Here is an 8,066-nt window from a genome sequence, read left to right on the forward strand (position 1 = left end):
TTATCCTCAGTTAGACTATTTCTGATGAGGTCCTCCCAAGGTAAGCTTTACTTTCAATATACGTCCCAGGGAAAGAGAAAATTACTGTTGGCAACAGCCAGAGGTGACAAAAACAGAGATGCAGTAAATAATAATATGAGCAAGTTAGGGGTGGAGAGTAACCCAGAGGACAGAAAAGTCAGAAATCTGGGAGACATGGCAGAAAGTCCTGCTTAGAAGCATGGGGACTGCATCTGGAATAACACAGTGGCTGCAAAGGTGCAGTAAGTAATCCATTCAACATCAGCTCCAGAGATGCTCTTGCCAGCTGGGATGTAGGACCTGGCAATAGTGATGCTATTCCAGTTCATTTGGTAACTGTCAGTCTTTCAGAAAGGGTATTGACAACTTGGAAAGATTATTTTCAATAGCTCCCAGTGTCATTCAAGGGCAGGAAAACAGGTCTTATTATAGTGTCAGACTAATGAAGCTCAAGCTATTAATTTATCAGAGGCAATTTGAAGAGGTGACTTGATCTCCGTCTGCAAACACAATCTTCTACCTGGGCAGGGAAGTGCTGTCTGAGGGCAGGTACCTCTTCTGTTTAGAAGAAAAGGGAATGATGTGCTTTACTGGTTGGAAACTGATTTCAGGCTAGAAATTAAGTGCAAGTACTCAACAGGGAGGATAATTACCCGTGGAGACAACTTACTTAGTTACCTGGCATGTTCTCCATCACATAAAGTCTTTAAATGTATGCAGAATATTTTTCTAAGTCAATAAGCTCTACCTCAAACTGAAATCCAGGCTCGATGCAGCAATTACTGGATGAAGTCATTAGGCATGTGTTATGCAAGGATTAGACTAGATCATCAGATGTAATTTCTGAATTAAAAATACCTTGAAGTTTCCAATATTACAAGAAGGCAGGGCAACTATATCAGGTTTTGGGGTTTTGTGTTTGGTTTTGGTTTTTTTTTCTACAAAATGGTCCTAATTTAAACAGCTTTTATGAAAAGCTGTACTTGTTAAGGTTTGATATGAGCATCAGTAGGTCTGCTCACAGTTTTAAGGTTCTGCTGCACATAATTAAAGGAAGAGAACTGGACAAGAAAGGACAACAGAACCCTTGGACACACTGAGAAAGTCTGTTGACTTTCATTAATAGCAACCTGGGACAAAATGCTGCATGCAAATGATGGGGCCATGTGGATGTGTAGTCTGAGCAAGCAATAACATCTGTGGGTTTGCCTCTTAAGGAGGTAGGATCTTGCTGGCAAGAAACAGATTTTCCTGCCTTCAACAACTGGCAGAGAAGCTGCAGTGCTGATTGAGAGGGCGATTGTATCTCTGTGCAGCTGAGCATGGTACACAAGTTCCTTGCTTCAAACACAGCAAACTGTTCTGCTCTCATGACGAGCCCCATTGGAGCTGGTTAATAAAGCCCTGGAAGTGAAATGACATCAGTGGGATTACCCAGAGTAATGACAGCTGCTCCCAGCAATGGGTTTTTGCAAGATTGGGCCCTGTTACCATCAGCTGGTTTCAATGTTGTACTTCAGAAATAAGCACTGGACTACTCAGTGTCTGATTCAGGTTTCACAAAATCGCTGTCAATAGGTACAAGTGAGAACCTCTGGAGCATCTTCCAAGTTCTTCACCAATCGGTGGGGAATGGCATAAACAGGGATGTGCAGTCTGAAAAGTCAACAGTTCACACAAACAAGAGAAACTCTAAAAGCAATACTTACTGCAGATTGGTATTGAATCAACATCAAGAAGCTAAAACAAGAATGAGCTAGCTACGGCCATAGCTAAGAAGATAAAGATCTTTGGGGATTCTTGCTCTAATCCAGTGTGAAATCCTAAGAAAATGAGTTTGGGCTAGATTTGTTGTTTGAAGAACATTGGTACATGCTTGCTGCCTTTCAAATAAATTCTGAAGAGTCACTGGCTTTGGTTTGTGATGGCTTATGAGTGTCCTCACACTGCAGCTCTGGAGGGGAGCGTTCCATAACTGGCATGTCTGGGATCCAGCTGGGCAGGGAAGAAGCTGAACTTGCACATGAGTGGAATTGCCAGCATTATTATAACACAACCAGGCTTAGTCTGAGAATGAGATGAAAATCTCCTTTCTGATACTAATTCCAAATATATCTAAATAGTTTTTCAGAAGAAAAAATCCTCTGTAGCTTCTGTTACATCTCTGATCACATCCTTTCTATTAAGTTACTTGCCTTGAATTTATTTAGTTGGTATCATAAGTCACTAAATTAAATAGCAAAACAACAGGTTTTGGTTTTTTTTTAAAGCAGGGAGATTGGTATTGCAGCAAAACAGCTTGTAAGCAATAAGAAACTGTGCAGGGGAGGAAAAAAATCCACAATTTGTCCCATCAGATGCTTAGGGGATTTGACTGGTTGGTTGACTTTTTGTTTCAATATTGAGAGCAAGGTTTTACATCTAAACAGAGGTTTTCCTTACTGAACCAGACTTTGGTAAAGAAATATTGGGAGTCCTCTCAGCACTTCTTCTGCATCCCTTGTATTCAAGAGGCTCCTTCTCGGTGCTTCTTTTGAGAAAGGTAGAAAAGAGATTAGGTGACAGTAGTGAAGACACAGAGGGACAGGAACTTCCAGCCTATGCAAAGCACCTCAGCATGAGACCCAAACTCAGCCTTGTGCCCTGACTCCAACACTGCTGACGGAGGGGAGGAATGGGGCCATGCAGGGCTAACCTGCAAGTGCAACCTGTCCCGTTCCATCCTGCTCTCTTGCAGCCATTGCAGGAGACATTGCCTGGCAGAACTGGACAATGCTCCGGCAATGGGAATGACCAGCATTTCCACAAAGAGGCTGCATGCCTTGCACTGAGCTGCTGGGCTGCTTGTCAAGGCTAAAGAAGCGTATTTTTAAATTTCTCAGAGTTATTGCAGAATCTGAAAGCATCAGGGCCGTGCTTTGGGATGTGCTGGGCTTTGCTTTCAGCTTTGCAGCTGTCCGGACCTACCCCACAATTACTATTTCTTTTTCACAAGTCGGGGTAAGATGGGAGGAGTGCCTGCCTGGCTGGGCACATTGTAAACCACAAAAGGGGGCTCTAAATTTGGGGTACTCTGTTGTGGAGAGTTGAATTTAAGGTTGTTTGAATGTGACCCTGAAAAAAGCAGTAACTGACAGCTGGAATTGCAGCCACACCTGAGTTGTCTCCAAAGGTTTCCCTCTAATGAGCAGCCCGTGGACAGAATCAGATGCCAGGCTGTGCTGGTGCATCAGCTGCTGCTGATGGACATGAGCTGCAGGGAGCAAGAGATGCTGGGATCAAGGTCCTGGGAGACCTGGTCACCTGATCCAGGACAGCTGGATGCAGAAGGGTGACTGCAAGCCCGTGGTCATGCTGTCTGGTCAAAACAGTCTCCTGAAGCCAGCAAGTTGTGCCTGGTCCTGCTGCCTTTGGAGTCTGTTCTGGTTTACATTAACTAAGGAAATATTCTAAGCCAGTGATCTCCTTTTAATGTTAACTTGGTCGATAATCCAGGAAGATGCCAGCACTCTAATGCTTAAGAAGTGACACACTCTTATTCCCTGTACATCTATGACTGAACTTTTTAATGATGGAGCCAAATGAGGTGGCATGAAACAAAAGTGTGCCTTTTTGTTTTATGCACTCTGCGTTTCCCCAGGCATCCAAGGTGTTCACCTGCACAGAAGTGCTTTTTTCCCAAAACAGAAATTATCATGCAATCTAATTTTTCGTATATGATGTAGCCATCGCTGTTAATTCCACCTTACAGTTTTTATATTTAGTCTTTAATTCCTTCTGTCTTCAAAAGCAACAAAAAATAAAACCCGGGTGGGAGGGAGGAATTCTTTTAAACAATAAAACTAAAATCAATATCAAAGTTTTTGGTATCTTGGGGCAGAATCTCTGGAAGCTTTGGGTATCTGCTTTATCATTTTGTATATTTGACAATTTTGTACTCTGCATTGTTTGACTTCATTTGTGCATGGCAATGTATTAAAACATGGAATTTTTATTATACAGTAAAAGTATTTTGTTTGATTTCAACAAGGTCAGGGATTGATCCAGTTCACAAACAGAAGGGGAAAAAAATCAGAGGTTTTTGCCAGCAAAAACTCTCACCTGATGGTCCAACCAGTCTCATGTGAGTGGTTTCCAGAGCCTGAAGGTGGGCAGAGCTTTTTGCCCACCTTCAAATCTCCTTCCCCCACTGCAGTCCTTGGGTCTGTGCAGTGGTTTGTAGTATGGGCTGCAGGTGCTGCCTAAATGCAGCACATGACATGTTACATAGGGTGTAAAGCAATCAAAGGGTTCTGCTCTGCTGGGCATGATTTGGGTGTAAATCCAGACCAGCTCTACTGATCTTGCCTGATTTACCCTGGATTGAGTGCAGTGTAATGGCAAGCAGACACTGCACAGGGTGAGGAAGAATCCTCCTTCACTGCCTTTATTTCTTGAGACTCAGGGAATGCCCTTGTCAGCAGTGAAGCATCCTCTAAGGGGACCAAATTGCCAAAGGAGCAGGTACTAGACTGTTCATGGTCTGAGGCATTTCACTTCCATCCCACCTGCCCCCATTCATCCTTAGCATTTATGGCATGTGAGTGATTTAAAAGTCAGTGGATTAGGTAGTTTTTGGCAAAATGCTGAAGTGCTGCAATTCCAGAGTGATATTATGCTCTCCGTATATGTGGTTTTTTTTCTTTTCAGACATAATTCTGAATGCTTTTGCATTTGTAAGGCAGAGACTGATGACGTGTTTTGGTCAAACACAAAATACTGGGCTTAATACAAAATAATAAAACAAAATTATATAGTGTGAGCTATAACTGACAAAGTCAAGATAAATTGTCTTCTAAAAAAATCATAAATCATGTTTTTTATTGTGATGGGGCTGCAATTTACTAAATTCTGTTTATACCTTTAAAAGCTTTCTACTCCATAAACTTTGTAAGCGAGAAGAATATGTTAGCAGGGAAAACTCTGGTTTTGATCTGTGCATGTTACTTCTCAGGCTGAAGAAAATCAGAACCATCATGCAAGAAAAGAAGAAGTTGCTATGTCACATACCCTTTTCACCATCGGGGTCTCCGTAGGGGTTACAGTGGCACCACGTTATTATTACACCTCTGTGTGCTGCACACTAAGATTATTTCTATTATAAATAATATGCCACCTAAATCAGATGCAATATTCCTCCCTGGAGACAGAGAAAAAAGTTACTGAGGATGTGGAGGAGTTTCCATGTGTGCTTGCATAGGTTTTGCATTACAAATCTCAGTGAATGAAGCACAAACGTAGAAACACAAGTGATGTTCACAGTCCCACCACTGATCTGTTTTGTGTGGAAGAACAAGTTCCCTCGCATTGTCTCATCAAGTCCCACCTCCTTATCTGTAAAACTGGGACTACATTTACCTGTCACTGTTAAACCTTGAAACTCAACAGAGGAGCTGTAAGTCTTCCAAGAAGATTGTGTTGCAAGTTGGATTGATTTGAGCAGACCAGGCATCTTGGTGCAAAAGAGACACCTTATTTGGGAGACAAGAAGATGCCATCCGCAGCTCATGCTTATCTGACATTCCCCTCTCACTGCACCCAGGCACTGATCTGTCAGAGTCTCAGTGCACGGCGTGACACTTTCACGGGTGAGGTATCGTATCATCCCAGTGTCGGTTTGTCTGAGGTCTCTTCCTCTTTTGTGCACTCCTTCGTCTCATTCATGCCACTGCCTTGTCATTGCCTTCTTGCTTTTCTGCACCTGACATGATTTCTTGCCTTCTACTGTTATTATTATCACATGGGAAATACACTGAATTACTGCACGTCAAAAACACGCTGCCAAATAAAAGAGTTTTCTTAAAATAAATGGCACCAGGGCACTGGCCTTAGGGGATAAAGCAGAGGACAGATTGCTACAGGTTTGTTTTAGGGAAGCATGGGGATTAACCTCATCTCCACATCAGTGTTGGAGTGAGAGACTGAAATGGCAGCAAGAAGGATGCACGCTGTACTCTAGAATAAGCTTTCTAGGAAGAGGGATACTGAAGCAGCAGCAACTACTTAAAGAGGTGGAGAAAAGCTTTGACCAGCATCACTCAGCAGTGCTGACTCTGGGGGAGGGCAGGAGGACAGACCTGTTGTTTACCAAAATCTCTCCGTTCAATTTTCCTACAGGTAAGACTTGAATGGGAAGCAAAGAGTTACCTCTGTTAATTATCATTACATTTCAAGTTCCACAGGAGAAAGTGCCGGATTCTGCACCGGTGATGGGGCAACCCTGGATGCCCCACTGTCTCAGTTTGAGACAATTTGGAGGGGCGGAGCCATCAGACAGAAGTCTCCTCCCTCGGATTTAATGACCCTAGTTTCTCCAATACAGAGAGGGAGACCAAATATGCCCAGAGGTAAGTGAAAAAATAACTCTTTACCAAGAAGAATGCTGATAACAATACTAATAAAACTGGGTTAAACCAGCCGATGAGAAGCCCCACCCACCAGACCAAATCGAGATGGCATCTGGCCTTTTCCTCCAGGAGAAAACACACGTGGCCACAGGACAGAGACAAGATGGCCCCCTTATCACATGGTTCGTGTCCCCATGCCTGGAAGACCTGGCAGGAGCTGTTGGAGAGTCAGTGCTGGCAGGATTAGGTACCAGCAGACACCTGCATGGCACTGGAGTGAGGCTTCAGTGTTGGTATGGGCAGTCGGAGTAGGGCTGTGGCCCCTCCCGGCCACTGGAGGGACCCACGAAACCCCCTGGATTTGAGACTTGGTTGGTGCAATTTCAGTGTTTGTTGGTCAAAGTGGTGGTTGCAAGTCCTGTCAACAGGGTTGGTCCCAGTCCAGATCCATTGAGGTGGTGGTGGAAGCCCCGTCTGGTAAGGAAATCCTGTGGGGTGCCCAAAGAACACCCCATGTGAAGCGGTGTTGGTGAAGTCCAAGCGTTGGTGAAGTTCAAGTGTGGCTTAGGCTTGGTGGGAATGCCCCCAGGACATCCCTTCAGGTGGGGAGTTCTGCACTGGATGATTTAATACTGGATCACGGCACATTTCAGGACTGAAGATGTCTTCTAAGGTGTTGTATCTGCCTGTTACATCTGCACAGGTGGATCCATTATGGTCCATCAGCAGAGATGAATATCTTCAGGCCATGTGTGTGAGTTGTACCTGTTCTTCCCTGGAGGGGAGTCATCACAGGTGAGTCATTTGTGTAAGGACAGGATTTGCCTCTCTCCTTATCTTGTTCCAACACCCAGCTTGTAGCCATAGGTGGCAGGTGTGCACGCCCTCAGCACCTGGGTGGCCACTCTGCACATTGTTAGCAAAGCGCAGTTGCTGATTGAGCCTTCAGCACCCAAAGTCCAGGCTCTAACAGCAGGTGGTCAAATGTTTGAGTCATTAATCATTAGCAGTTCAGTCTCTTTAAAAAAGACAAAATAATAAAAAGCCAAAAAGACATATTTGGAGAAAAAAGAAAAGGAAAGGTGGATACCAGAATTTTTGTGTAACCCGGGTCATTTGTACAGAATGGGGAACAGGCTCTGATCTCTTCTCTGTGGTGACACATGACAGAACCCAAGAGAATGGCCTGAAGTTGTGTCGGGGGGGTTTAGGTTAGATATTAGAAAGAGGTTCTTCACCCAGAGGGTGGTTGGGCACTGAACAGGCTCCCCAGGGAAGTGGTCACAGCACCAAGCCTGACAGAGTTCAAAGAAGCATTTGGACAATACTCTTGGGCATATGATGTGATGCTTGGGGATGGTCCTGTGCAGGAACTGGACTCGATGATCCTTCTGGGTCCCTTCAAACTTGGCATATTCTGTGAATTCAGCTTTTCTTTTTCTACCTCTTCAAGGTAAAAACCTGCTCTTCTGTAGCTGTAAATCCAGACTCATTTAAGTAAGTACATTCAGATGCCAGCTGAGAAACTGCAACAGATTTTGACCTATTCAGAAGTCTAGTCCAGAGCATACCCTGGGAAACAACCCTTAAAAACAAGGGGGTTCAGGAGGGATGGATGTGCTTCAAGCAGGAAGTTTTGAGAGCACAGGAAGAGGCTGT

General features: G+C 44.1%; 1 long non-coding RNA gene across 1 annotated transcript in view; it reads left to right on the forward strand.

Annotated features, from left to right (window-relative positions):
* The first annotated feature begins 218 nt into the window (after positions 1 to 218).
* LOC114058003 overlaps positions 219 to 8,066 on the forward strand; it is a 15,148-nt gene continuing 7,300 nt past the window's right edge. The window contains exons 1-2 of the long non-coding RNA XR_003571355.1: positions 219 to 2,731; positions 7,652 to 7,655. This is a non-coding gene — a long non-coding RNA (uncharacterized LOC114058003). The remainder of the gene's footprint in view (positions 2,732 to 7,651; positions 7,656 to 8,066) is intronic.

The sequence above is a fragment of the Empidonax traillii genome, unplaced genomic scaffold (assembly GCF_003031625.1).
Source record: "Empidonax traillii isolate 1590-97213 ecotype Southwest subspecies unplaced genomic scaffold, ASM303162v1 scaffold157:size2224338, whole genome shotgun sequence".
Classification (NCBI taxonomy): Eukaryota; Metazoa; Chordata; class Aves; order Passeriformes; family Tyrannidae; genus Empidonax; species Empidonax traillii.